Source organism: Puma concolor, chromosome C1 (genome assembly GCF_028749965.1).
Source record: "Puma concolor isolate L17-30 chromosome C1, mPumCon1.1.hap2, whole genome shotgun sequence".
Classification (NCBI taxonomy): domain Eukaryota; kingdom Metazoa; phylum Chordata; class Mammalia; order Carnivora; family Felidae; genus Puma; species Puma concolor.
Window position 1 is genome coordinate 169,821,137 of NC_141674.1, and position 15,332 is coordinate 169,836,468.

Here is a 15,332-nt window from a genome sequence, read left to right on the forward strand (position 1 = left end):
AATTAACTCTCACAGACAGGTCTTCTCAAATGCACACATAAGAATACTATCAAAAATCACAAAACGTTTGAAGAAAAACTGTAATAAAAGGAAGCAACAAATAATTTAAAGAATCATAAATATTTTCATAGGGATATGAGAGGCTGTCTTAACCATGAAAAATAACAGGCTGAGTTATAAATCTTGAAAATAAAAAATAGTGGTTTTTAGTAGTGAGAGAGACAGACAGAGACAGAGAGAGATGGACTGAATAGCTGCATAATTATGCTGGAAAAGTAAACTAGAGTGCTAGCCTGTTAAGGCAGTGAATTCTCCTATAGTACGGCCCAACACGACAGACAGGTGGCAGGGAAAGAAATATGACAGAAAAATCCAGAAGAGTCAACCCATGTGAGGAAACCATCAAAGTTAAAAGGTTAAAAGTTAACCACCTAGGGACGCCTGGGTGGCGCAGTCGGTTAAGCGTCCGACTTCAGCCAGGTCACGATCTCGTGGTCCGGGAGTTCGAGACCCGCGTCAGGCTCTGGGCTGATGGCTCGGAGCCTGGAGCCTGTTTCCGATTCTGTGTCTCCCTCTCTCTCTGCCCCTCCCCCGTTCATGCTTGTCTCTCTCTGTCCCAAAAATAAATAAAAACGTTGAAAAAAAAAAATTAAAAAAAAAAAAAAGTTAACCACCTAAAAAGTTAGGGGATGCTGAAAGCTGAAAAAATACATCAATTTTCCATTTAAAATGGACCATGTAGTGCTAAGCAGAATAAATCAAAAGGACAAGTGCCTGGAAACACTTGGAAAAACGCAAAAGAGAAAAGAAAATTTGAAAGTCCTCAAAATATGAAGAGACAGAAGTAAAAAATTTAATTCCACAGAAATGAGATTGAGATAGACTTTAGTTAAAAAAAAAAAAATAGATGTAAAAAGACAGCAGAACATTTCTCAAAAACTGTAAAGGAGACAACTGTCTGAAACTAGAAGCTTATGCCAACAAAAATAATTCATATTAGAAAAAAATATTGAAAGAAGACAGGGAATATGTATATACGATAGAAGATTTGATAACTATAAACTTTTTTTTTTAACTATGGCAAGAAAAGTCCAGACACTAGTGATAGCACAATGTAAATGAGATATGTGCTTCTACTGAAAGAGATTTTTCAAATCAGTAAAAACAAACAAAATCTATATCTAAATGTGTGATGTTTACAAAAGCTCTAAGGCAACGTGCTATAAGGATATCTGAAAAGAGAAATAATGGAGAAAAATATAACAGAAAATTGCTAACAAAAAAGGCAGATTTAAAAATATCAATATCAGGCAAAGTAGAAATCAAGACTAAGCATGGAAAGGAAAAAGAATTATATGGAGATGAAAGGAACAATATAAAAATAATGTATACTCTTGATAGTTCAAGTTCTTAACAGCAGAAATATATAAAATAAAAAGAGAGATAAATAAGTGAAATTAGTAAGTGCACAATCATAGAGATTTTAATATATCTGCCTTATAAATTGACAGATCAAGTAAACTAAAAATAATTAAAGCTGCTTAGAACTCAAGAGCACAACTGGGGCACCTGGGTGGCTCAGTCAGTTAAGAGTCCGACACGCTCAGGTCATGATCTCACAGTCTGTGGGTTCTAGACCATCGTCAGGCTCTGTGCTGACAGCTCAGAGCTTGGAGCCTGCTTCAGATTCTGTGTGTCCCTCTCTCTCTGCCTCCCCCCCCCCCCCCCCCCGCTCTGTCTCTCTCAAAAATAAACAGAAAAAAATTCAAAAGCACAACTTTCTTTTTTTTTTTTTTTTTTAATTTTTTTTTTCAACGTTTATTTATTTTTGGGACAGAGAGAGACAGAGCATGAACGGGGGAGGGGCAGAGAGAGAGGGAGACACAGAATCGGAAACAGGCTCCAGGCTCTGAGCCATCAGCCCAGAGCCCGACGCGGGGCTCGAACTCCCGGAGCGCGAGATCGTGACCTGGCTGAAGTCGACGCTTAACCGACTGCGCCACCCAGGCGCCCCGTCAAAAGCACAACTTTCAAAATTGGTTTTATAAATAGTAAATATATAGGGAACTTTGTAGTCAAGGGAACACTCGTGAAACTACCATTTTTCAGTCCACAAAAGAAATCTCAACAGGCAAAATTCTCTGATCTCAAAGCAATAAAATCATAGAGCCATTCACAATTACAAAGTGTTTACTCTGTGCCAGGTATTGTTTGTTCTAAGAGATGGTTGTTACATTTAGCAAATAAAGGTACAGGTGACAAGTTAAAATAGAATTTAAGATAGGCACTGAATAATTCTGTAGAGATTTTAGAACTTTTAGAAATTTTTAGAGATAATTAGCTTGCACAGCATTGGGGGAAAAAATGGAGAAACCTTTCTGTATCTTTCTAAGATAATTTTATAATCTTGATCCCTAAGCTAGACAAACATGGCACAAAAAATAAAACCATAGGCCAACTTTACTTTTAAGTATAGCTGCAAAACTTCAAAATAAAAATTTAATAGATTAAATATAGCAGTGTATTAAAAGTTGCTTGACATCAGAAATGCAAGGAAGGTTTGACACTATAAAATGGTTTAATTAATTTGTTTTTTAAAAGATTAAAGAGAAAAAACCCACAAAATTATTTTAACAAATGCAAAAAGTCCATTTATTAAAAATGGCATTTTTTAATTTGGTAAGTACATAAGACAGTAAGAAACTTTCCTAACTTGATGAAGTATACCTATCTAAAATCAATAGTGACATATCAGAAAACCTAATGAAAAAAAAGCCCTGGTCATAATTGAAAATGATAGAGAATTAAAGAAAATAACTAGGAATAAAACTAATGCAAATGTGCAAAATCTAAGGTAAAAACTTAGATATATATATCTAAGTTAGATATATAAGTTAGATAAAAACTTAGATATATATCATAATATATAATACATATTATATATAATACAGATTATATATAATACATATTATATAATTATGTAAGCATTATATACAATTATATAAATATTAATATCTAACATATAAGTAGTTTAGCATTGAACTATTTAATAAAATACTTTTTTAAAACTATTTTATTAATAGTTTTAAAATATTTTATTTCTAACATCTTAATAAAATAAAACTGTTATATTAAATAGTTTACAAATATATTCCCCTAGAATGCTAAGGAAATATATTTGTAATCTTGGAGCACATATATCTTACATATGGAGTACATATATCATACATATATCTTGAAAGATATAAGTGCATATTGTAAAAGAATCTATTGATAAATTTGACATTAATATAGAAAACATGTGCATGAAAAAAGAATGATATTTCTACCAATATTATTAATTTTTAACACTAAGAAATTTAGAATCTTCAGAAGAAAGGGCTCAAAACTCAGGAAGTTAAAAGTAGACAGGGAGAACTACCAAATGTTCAAGGTCTGCTATATAACTGAAATCATACTAGGGGCTTGACATAGGCTATCCCATTTAATCTTAGAGAATCCTCATCGAACCAAGAAGGATATATTACTATGGTTGTCTTGCTGAGGAAGAAATCTCGTATCAAGCAATTGGCAAGGGTAGAATTCAAACCCAACGCTTCAATGCCACCTTGACTCCTGCAAAATAAGTAAACATTAGAAATTATACAAAAAAGTGCATGAGTGCTAATAGTTTGCTAAAATAGTAAATCAATTAGAATTTGGTAGATTAATTTAAGATGGAAATAAACAATTAAAATGCACTCAAAGGAAACAGTTATTTAGTACATTCTATGGTAGATAACGGATAAGAAGGAAGCAGGAGCCTTATTCTGAAGCTGTTGAAATGTTTTAGTGTCACACTATAGGAGCCTGCATGAGTCTTGTAGACATGAGTCTGTAAAATGTTTTAAAGTACTAACTAACAGCATATAAAGCCAGACTCAGCTGTAAGAGAAATCCTTTGAATCTACTTCCTTGGCTTTAAGTTAGGCTGCTGGTGCACTGAGGGTTAGTGAAGAGTAGTGGTGATCAGCTAAAACTGCGACCTAAGACTGCCTCTCATGGAGTCATGTAGATTGTCACTGCATCTGTATACCTGCATTCTGAACACTGCATGCAGTGATAGCGTGTCTTGTGATGTTCGTGGCCTACTAAGTAGAGACAGTAGAAGCCTTGTCAAAAGTGTTCTCCATGAGGAATTTGGGGTCGGACTCCATTTTGGAGTATCTGCTGATTTTAAAAAGAATGGAATCTCTCTCTAGAAGATTCTGTTGTTCAAGTTAGCAGATAACAGGATTTGCTCAGTGCATCTTACATTCTTTTCTAGGAATAATTTTGAAGTATTTATAAATGTTTGAAGTAGTGTCAGTCCCTGCCCTATGTGAGAGGTCAAGAGTTGAAGTAACTTCAGTCTAATACATTTCCACCACCTGATCCCAGAAGCAGTCCCTTCAAAGTCCTGTAGTGTTTTAAGAGCTTTGCAATGAATATGGCCATTCAAATGATAGGATTGGAGGTGCCTAGAGTAAGGCCGCCGCTCAGCATACTAACTACAATATTAAAATGTGCCCAGTAGTCTGTTCCTTATAAGCCTGTGATTTGATGTCTGCCTCAAATTTTGTTTGCTTTCATCCAGTGAAAATAGCAACTCCCATTTGGCCTGGGCCTGGCAAGCATATGGCTCTTCCCAGTCTCTTACGGGACTTAATTCTGCATCCATACCAGTGGGATTGGCTTTCACATGAACTAACTAACAGCCTAGATTCCAAGTACTGCTCCCTCTGACTGTTCCCATGTTTGCTGAGTTCCCAGTCCCTCTCTTTGAAAAGGAACATCTTTCACAGATGTGAACAATTCCCCACTAATAAATTAGGGGGAATTATCTGCATTGAACAAAAGGGGAGAATTTAAATATCAGTGTTTGGTTATTATGGAACATAATCTCCCTACTATAAACATGTGAAAATATTCATTGTGATGGGTTGTAAAAATCCTTTTAAAATTTATATTGTTTGCTATGGCCAAAAGAAATCTTAGCTGTTTCTACTTTGGACATTTGAGTTAGAATGTAACATTTGTGGGTAAACATCATCTTAGCCAGATGAAGGCTGCTGCCTGGTAATGAAACAGTTTTCCACTGGAAAAAAAAAAAAAAATTGGACCGTAAATGTAAAATAATGTGCTTATATATTTGTGAGATTAAAGCCATCTAAAAACAGGAGAAAAGAATGAAAAGAGTGAATCTAAGTTTTTCTCCTCTAATAAAGACCTGCAAACTAGAAATCTTTGTTTTCCTCTTTGAAAATACATTCTAGTGCCTTGAGTGTTTTGTGTGTGGTTTTTTTTTTTTTTTTTTCCTCAACACATAATTGATTCCTGGAATGGCATTCACTTTGAGTGTGGACAGTTGTGCCTTTGGGACAGAAGCAGTTGTTTCTACCTTTGTCATTTTGAACAACAGTGATAGTTGGAGACTATTTTTTCCCAAAATTACCACTTAAGAGACCTAGAAAACTGAGCAATGTCATTTTGTATGTTTACAAAAGACAAATCAGTCTTTCTACTATAAACCAAGTAGAGGAAAAAGACAATTGAACTAATGGCATTTTTATCCTTGGGAATATACAGCGTCATTAAAAATAGAAGCAAATAAAATATTTAAGGATACAGTGAAAATGGTGGTGTGTTGAAATTTTTGAAGAAGATTTTTAAAATAGGGAAAATTTTTGCAGACTAGCAAAAAAAAATAATGGAACTCTTTTTTTAAAAAAAGACTACAGATAGAAAAACTTTTTCAATGTATTTTTCTTATGTGTTTTCTTTTTGAGAAGAGGTCTTGTGTAAAAGAACAGAATGTGCCTCACATAACCAGTGAGTACTGGAAAAGATAGATTATGTATTAATTGATGATTAAGTAACTTATTCTCTTAGCTGTAATTATAAATCACCATTTTTCTTTACAATTGATTCATAATTCTCATGAGCCAAGATGGCGGATCTATCTAGCTATAGATAAAAATTCAAAATCATGTAACTTGAAGGAAGCAAATATATAAACATCATGGCTGGAAAAAAACCCAAAAACTAAGGATCAGTTAAGTGTAATTTAAGTATGAATATACATCTAGTATATATTTTTTTCTTTTTCTTCCCCAGAGTTTGCATGTAGATGTAGTGATTATGAAATGAACATGACTAGTAAGGACCTAACTCCATATAGTACAATGAAATGTATTTATAAGCAATAAATTATTTCAGTGCACTCATGAGAATGTGTACCATTTAGCGTTAAACTGAACTTTCGTTAAACACAAAATTTGGTAATGTTGTATTTGTTAAACAACCTATAGTAAGGTTTGTTGTGTTTGTTAATTATTAATGTTTTACCAAATTTATTTGATAAGAACTTTTATCATTGTCTTCAAGTTAGAATTCTAACCTACATACTAAACTTTATTTTAAATTATCCCATCATTTTTATGATACCATTATCAGTATTCCAAATCCTTGAAAGCTTCCAAATTTAGTCTTTTTAAACCTGAAACTTGTTTACCTAAGTATTTGAAAAAATGAGAAACAAAAAAAGGCAATTATTGTGTTGGCAAATTATTCAAATTTTTACACAATTTAAAAACTATTTATAAAAAATTTAGTTAGAATGTTGACCTTCCTATAATTAAAAAAGTTAAGATATCCTAAAAAATATTATAGCTTTCTTTCAAAATGTTTTCAGAGGATTTTGTTATGTGGTTAAATATTTTTTCTATTAGAAAAATAATATATTAAATCTTAACCTAAATGTACAAGGCATTAAGAAGTAGCAATATCATTCATAAAAGAATTCACTATAAATTACCTAAATATATTTTTCCTACTGCATTTCCAATTCAACCTGAAAAAAATCAATCTGCACACAATTTTTAGAAGTTCAACTATTCAATAATGTATCATAAAGATGTATTTTTCTCACATCATGCTCACAAAATCAGCATGAGCTATTATATCCCCTCTCTGCATAAGAGAAAATGGAAATCCAATGAGGTCATGCCTTTGCCTCATCAGATGCAAAACAGGTTTATTGTCCATGTTTTCTAGTTTACTGATATTTTCATTTCAAAGAAGCTCATATTCTCAGTTACATACTTGAAATAACCATAGTCTAGAAAAAAAGTTTAAATTAAAATGAAATGACCTTTAATGTGGGTATTAAATTTCTGATGATCACCATCATCAAATGCATTATCATTTCCATAGGAGCACGTGAACAGAATACAAGCTGGCGAATATTTTGTGCAGAAAGATATTTTAAGCTCATAAACAAGGTATTATGTGTTCCACTAGAACTTTTTTTCTATATCTAGATTATTTTTGTCTTTTTTAAGTGTTTTTTTGTTTTTTTTGTGTTTTTGGTTTGTTTTTTTTTTTTTTTTTTTTTGGAGAGAGATTGAGAGAGAGAGTACAAGGGGAAGAGAGAGAGGGAGAGAGAATCTCAAGCAGGCTCCACAGGAACAGCACAGAGCCCAATGCAGGGCTCGAACTCACAAACCATGAAATCATGAACTGAGCTGAAACTAAGAGTAGGATGTTTCACCCACCCTGAGCCACCCAGGAGCCCCTATATCTAGATTATTTTTAATGATAAATCTTAAAGTATATAACTGAACCCTAACATAGTATTTAACAATGTAAAAAATCTCTTGATATATGAATCAACTAGGAACAGTTTTATTTGTGTAGAAGAGTGCCTGATAAGATAAGCCTTTTTTTATTAAGCAAAAAATGTCACATTTGAGCCAATATTGAAGAGGTGTATGAAGGAAAATGGCTAAGTGGATATGCATTTGCAAAAGGACTGTGAACATAAGGTAACAGGGTGTAGTGGGATAGGTAAGGAAAAATGAACATATATGCCACTTAAAAGCCTTCAAGCACAAACGCTTCAAAATTCTGTGCTAAGATTGACAACTCAAGCTAAACAAGGGATTTCTTCAAATGGTAACCAGCAGTTTGCAACCATTGTGTAAGTGGAATTCAGAAAATATAAGTAGCCTCGGAGCATTTATTCTTTGTTTCAAGAGTTACTGGACCAGCTCCTCCTATTTTACAAATGCCAGTCGGACCCAGGTACTCATGGGAAGAATGTAAAACATTGAATTTTTGGTTTGATAAAGGATGCTACTCTTTTTTTTTTTTTAATGTTTTTTATTTATTTTTGAGACAGAGAATGAGCAGGGGAGGGGCAGAGAGAGAGGGAGACCAGAACCCACAGCAGGCTCCAGGCTCTGAGCTGTCAGCACAGAGCCCGACGCGGGGCTCGAACTCACAGACTGTGAGATCATGACCTGAAGTCGGACACTTAACCGACTGAGCCACCCAGGCGCCCCGAGGCTGCTACTCTTAATACCCTCTTGAAATGCAAGATGTCACAGAGGAGGAGGGAGAAAATCATCCTACCAATAGAGCTACTAGAGAGAAAGGGATTTCAATTTAACTTATTCTGTCCTCAGGTCTGCCTGAGGGTTATTGGTAGAAATGCAGCCAACAACTGCAAAGAGGATCTTGCCAAGATATAAGGGAGAACGAACTCAAGACTGGGACCAAGAAGCTCATCGGTAACACAGCTAAGAAACTCTGACCTGCCTTTAAGCCTCTTTGTTTCATCATTTGGGTACAAAAGAAGTGTTCTGCACATGAATGTGACTTTAAAAAGCTGTAGTCTGAATCCCAAGTACAGCATTGTGATGTAACAAAGATTTAGTGATTGAATGAGAAAGGATAGTCCTTACTCGATGCAAAGGAACAAATTAGAGTTGCAACCCTCTGTAGAGGAAACAGAGGCAAGGGCAACGGAATCAGGGACCTCCAGTGAACTCATCAGAATGTTCCACTGCTCCCCACCTTGTGCTCGGAAGCAGCTCCAACAACTTTACGCTGAATACGCCCCGGAAGTTTGGACAACTAGCCCAATGATGTCTTAAGAGAGAGATTTTAGAGGAGGTGTCAAAAACATAAGGAAAGAAATTAACTGTATCCGTAGTTCTGGCTGAAGAAGTGGGTCTTTCTGGTTATATCTAGCTGATTAAGAAATCAAGGATTCATGAATACATTGTTCAGTTTGGAGGATTCCAATTCTTATTTAGAGCTCATACTATGGTTTTTCAATAAAATCGTTTCAATAAATGATTTTAAACAACTACTGATATTCAAAAAATTGTGGACACTTATCTTTAGAATATTGAAGCCAGATTTAATAAATAAAATCCAGTGATGAAGTTAAGACTTTACATTTGCATCACATATCATTTTGCTTATGCTATTTCTTTTCAGCATCACTGCACCCCTATGAATTAGGCCAAATTATGGGTTTTGGTATTCAGAACTCAAGCGATAATGTTCGAAAAGTTATAAAGTAAGCACCCACGTCTTTTGGACAAAGTCGCTGTGTGCAAAAATAACAGAGAACCTCAAATAAATAGCCCAATACACCTTAAAGGACTCTAGGATTAGATTAAGAGTATAAAGGGAATTCATATTTCTCTTCCTGTTCACGGCAGCCAATGTCCATTTCAAGTACCTTCCTCTTCACATTGTACGAGCAGAAAGGGAGAAAGGAAGATGGCAATGGTGCCTGTCAAATCCCCTGATTCTCCTTCCCCACCTTTCCCAAAAGGTGGCCAAAGGCTCTTGCATAAAGTCAAACAGGGGCTTATTCCTAGTGAAGAGTCCTAGGCTTGCCTCTAGAACCTGCCTGCGCCTGAATCGATTCTCTTGGATGGCCTCTGGGGATTTTCAGGGTTTTTTATTTATTTTTTTAATGTTTGTTTATTTTTGAGAGAGAGATGGAGTGTGAGCGGGGGAGGAACAGAGAGAGAGGGAGGCACAGAATCCGAAGCAGGCTCCGGGCTCTGAGCTATCAGCACAGGGTGCTTGAACTCACGAACCTTGAGATCGTGACCTGAGCCAAAGTCAGAGGTTAACCAACTGAGTTCCACCCCACTTCACCCCTCCCCTTGCCCCATGGGGATCTTCATTTTTAACAGCCTTCTCAAGGGTTAGTCTGCACACTAACCTGTAAGGATCACTGCCTACCTACTCCCTTCAAGGACTGCCTTACATATTAAAGTCCTAGTGTTAGAGTTTTTTGATTAACATTTTTAATATCATATTATTTGTTTATAAAACCCTAATCAATCAGTCTGTGTTTAAGTCATTATGAATCACAGAAAATTGCTCTTCGCATTTTTCCATTTCCTATAGTTAATTGACCAGAAGTGGATCTGCTTATGAATGGCTTTTGAAATAAAAAGCATACTGTTTTTAAACATTTCCCTTTTTTCAACTATTAAAATATGGTATAGCTGAGAAAAACATATAAAACATCAAAAGAGAGGTCAACATTGAAATTAGAATCTTACAATGAAATAGTATGGAATATTTGCATGTGGTCTGTTTGGTCTAATGCCCCCAGAGTCTCAGTTACTCTCTTTCATTAAGTCAGACAGTTACCACAGTGCTATTTAGATCTTACCCAATTCTGATAAAAGGCACTTTGGTTAAAGAAGATTGAAAAATTTGAGCTTAGGTACATTTTTTCTTTAGGATAATGCTTGGGGAAAAAAATACTTTAGAAGCTATCTATGAAATATTACTACATGTAAATGAAAACTGATAAATGAATTCATATGAAAGTCATTTTTTTATACAGAAGACCAATTTTGCTAATATCACTTATTTACTACTGCCTTCTTTTTCCAATTGAATTCTAATGATTCCTCTATCACATCCTAAGTTCTCACAAATGTTTAACATTAGGTCTTTACCAGTTTATTCCAATTACTGAGCTTTATATTGTCATAAAATACGCTAGGAAAGACACCCCCATCCTTTGTTCTACTTTCTCAGTTTTGACCATAATCCCCTTATATAGATTTCAGATTCAGTTTGTCTGGTTCTATATAAAATTTTATTAAGAATTTCATTTGAGGGGCGCCTGGGTGGCTCAGTCAGTTGAGCATCCGACTTCGGCTCAGGTCATGATCTCGTGGTCTGTGAGTTTGAGCCCCGCGTGGGGTTCTGTGCTGACAGCTCAGAGCCTGGAGCCTGCTTTGGATTCTGTGTCTCCCTCTCTCTCTGCCCCTCCTCTGCTCATGCTCTGTCTCTCTCTCTGTCAAAATTAAACAGTAAAAAAAAAAAAAAAAAAAAAAAAAAAAAAAAAGAATTTCATTTGAATTGCATGACATTTGTGGACTAATAAGGGTTATATTTGACATATTTCTAGTTTTGAGTCTTTTCATCCATAACCATAGCAAATTTTCACATTCATTATGTCCTTCAGTAAATAGCATTTTGTCATTTCTTTCATACAGTATTTTTTTCTTTCATACAGTTCTTACACATCTTTAGTGAAGTTCACTGCTATGTATTTGTATTTTTTGAGTGGTATCTATTTTCTAAAAGATTTCATATTTGGTTATTGCTGATACACAGAATTATTTTTTGTGCCAATTTTTTTAAGTTTCTTTGTTTGGAGAGAGAGTGTGTGTTCCTGGGCATGCAAGTAAACAGGGGGGGGGGGGCAGAGAGAGAGGGAGACAGAGTCCCAAGCAGGCTCCACGCTGTCAGCACAGAGCCCCACGCAGGGCTGAATCCATGAAACTCGAGATCATGACCTGAGGTGATATCAACAGTCAGTCACTTAACACACTGAGCCACCCATGGGCCCCTGTGCTGATTGTTTGGTATTCAGAAACCCTTTTATACTCTCTTTTTTCATTCTAATGTTTGTCTACATATTTTATTGAACTTGATGTGTTTTCCATCATCTTTCTCCTTTCCTATCATTATGCTGTTTTTGAAAATATCTTGGTTTTAATGCCTCAGCCCAATTCTTCAGTAAAATATTGAATAATAGGCTGACAGCATGCCTTCTTATCCTGACTTCATCAAAATGCTTCTAAATGTTTTGCCACCAAAATATTTGAGAGGGATTTTGATAGTTGTTCTTTATCGAGCTAAGATTGTTCTCTTCTATTCCTAGCTTGCAAAGAGTTTCCATGTAATAACTCAAATTTTGTAAGTTTCTTCTTTGGAAACTATTGAGATTATTCTATGTATCCTTTTAGTCTACTAATACATTGTACTGCTCTCATGGCTTTTCTGATGGTAATCTTTCTTTATACTTCTAATATAAACCTTCTCTGCCATTATGAGTTATTTTTTAATACCAGTGGATTTGATATGGTGATACTCTAAGATTTTCACACCAACATCCATACTGCATAGCCTTCTTATTGGTCTTCCCACAATTCCTTGTCTTTCCTCTAGGATATTTGCCACACACCTGCTATTGATCCCTCTAAATTAAGATCATGTTACTGAAACTAAAAACCAAAGTCCTTAACGGAGCTCATAAAACCCTATACAAGCTGCTCCCAACAACCTCCCTCAATGTATCTCCTGTCCCATTTCCTTTCCTCACCCCTCTCCTGACTGTTTCTTGAAGCAACCACATACAGCTTGCCTCAAAGCCTTTACCCTCACTCTTCCTCCTGCCTGAAGTGCTTTTTCCCTGATATCTGCATGGCCACTCTCTAATTTTTTTATGCCTGCTCAAACGTCACCTCATGAGTAAAGCCTTCCCTATTGACTCTATTAAAATAGTGCTCCCTTCTCTATTCCTATCCTACTCAACTTTATTTTTCTTCATAGCACTTGTCATCACATGACATATTTTATATTTATATTTATGTATTTATTTGTGGTTGATCCTCAGACAACTACAATGTGAATTTTATGAGAGTGAGCATTTTTTCCCATTGTTTGTATCCCCAGCAGTGAACATGCTAGACCATAGTAGGTGCTCAAGAAAATTGGAGACAGTATTATGTTAGGTACATGTCTGTGGACCTGTATGAAAAAAACAGCATTCATTCATTCATTCACTAAATATTGCCCACCTACGCTGTGCCTAGACATGTACTAGACATTAGAGCGCCCACGGCCAGGGTTCTAGTTTCTGAGAGTTACACTGTGTTCACTCTCACGGAGAGAAGTCCGACTGCTTAGTCATGAAGTGCTCTGGGCACCATTTTCAGTCAAGACAGTCCTTTCCTTTAACAAAAATGGTTTTAATGTTTATTTACTTATTTTGAGAAAGAGAGAGAGCAAGCTGGGGAGGGACAAAGAGAGAGTGAGAAGGAGAATCCCATGCAAGCTCCTCTCAGTCAGTGCAGAGCCCAATGTGGGGCTCAAGCTCATGAGCCAAAATCAAGAAGTCAGATGCTTAATCAACTGAGCTACCCAAGTGCCCCAAGGCAGTCCTTTCCTAATCCTGGCTTTGTGTTAGTATTTCCACCCTAGCTCTCAGACCACAAGGAGTCGTCTGATGGGACTCCTTGGCTGCTCACGTGTAAGAGGCCACTTCCCTTACCCTTCCTTCTTGTGCAAGCCTGCCATCCTAGCCTAAGTTTTGTTTGTATAACACCTAACATTTTGCCTCAGCTCCTGCTCACGCTGACTTTCAGATTCTTAATTTCTGGGACATGGGATTTCTTCTTGGATTAGTGATTGGCTGGTTATTCAAAACATGTGAAGGCGCCTGGGAGGCTGAGTTGATTCAACATCCAGCTCAGCTCACGATCTCAGCATTCATGAGTCCGAGTCCCGCTTCAGGCTCTGTGTTGATAGCTCGAGGGTCTGGACCCTGCTTCAGATTCTGTCTCTGTCTCTCTGCCCCCTCCCCTGCTCACACTGTCTCTCTCTCTGTCTCTCTGTCTCTTTCTCTCAAAAATAAATAAACATTAAAAAAATTTAAACAAAAACAAAAACAAACTTGTGTTAGCTTTTAGCCAGCATGTCCATGTATTGGTGAAAAGAGACCTTTTTGCCTTGGTAAAATTTTCTCATGGGAACTGAAATTTTCTTAAATATCTGAGAAACTGCTGATAGCCTTGTATATCACGAGTGGTGAATAATTGTGTAGATTCATTTCTGTGGCAATGTACCCTTAGTACTCTGATGAAAAATAAAAATCCTGGTTCTCTTTGTATTGATTTTTCACTTCATTGTCCTTAAAAATATGCTTTTAAGTGCTACATTTCTAAATCTTCCATAACTATTTCATGAGTGTTTTTATGAATTGTTGGTATTTCATAGCCCTGTAAGTGTAAATTTATCATTCCAAAGATCATATGTTATATTCGGTATATCAGACTGGAGTCTTAGGCATGGGTTATTTTACTGCATCTCGGGGTGCCTATAAAATATGCTTGAAAAGGCTTTCACTAAAGATACCTTAGTATAGAATCTCTTAATATGAGCAAGGATAAAAATATTCAGAGAAGTTTAAAATGCATGGGAGAGCCCCAGGTTAGAGAAAGAATGCATTTTTAATTGAATATTTTTTTACAAAACCCAATAGAAATTGAATAGAGGAATTGTCTTCTGCCTTTGCTGTGTGAGCACCGCAATGCCACTGGAAGAAATCCTTTCCCGAAGAGCCCAGATCGACTCATTTCATTAAACAGTTAGCTGAATGCATTCAGCTTTTAGTATATTAATATAGCCATCTTTCTTTGAAAGGGAATGCCCTGTGAAAGCTTTCTTCTTCTTTTTCTCCTTTTTTTTTTTTTTTTTTTTAGTTTCAGTAGATTTTTAAAAATAGCTTTATATCCAGAATATAAATTATGCAGGGGAAATGTCCAGGCATTTATTCTAAATAGCACAGTAATTATTTTGGAGACAATGTTAAAACTAGCATGTTTAAATTTAACAGTCACTCACATGGCTTATATCTACATAATGCCAAAGTAGTAGTAATGAACATGTTCTTCCCTAGAACTGAGCATTAATGAATAAACCAGTTGAAATGATCTCTGCCATCTGGTATAGGCAAAAGAATGGACTGACTTGGTTTAATAGAAGATCTAAAGATTGTCCACATTATTTTTTACCATCGTATGAAAGCCAGTTGAGAGTATTTTCTTAGCTTCAGAAATAAAATAAAATTATTGGTGTACTTAGCATCCCTTCAAAAGAATGTACTTGGGCTTTCTCTGTTCAAGTTCAGTAAGAGGTAGAATCAAGTACTAGTTCAGAGCCCAAAGTCTAAAGCCAGACTCACTATGTCCAATCAACACTTACTAGCTGTGTGATTTGAGAAAGTGACAAAGTTTCCTTTTGATTATCATAGTATAAGGTTGTTAGAGGATGAAATAATTATAGCTGTATATAAAATGCTTAAAACAGGGCCTGGCATATATAAATATATTGTAACTGTGAGCTGACTTGCTTTTTCTCTCTTATCCACAGATTATAGTAGTAAAAAATTGTTTCTCACAACAGTGCTAAATGCA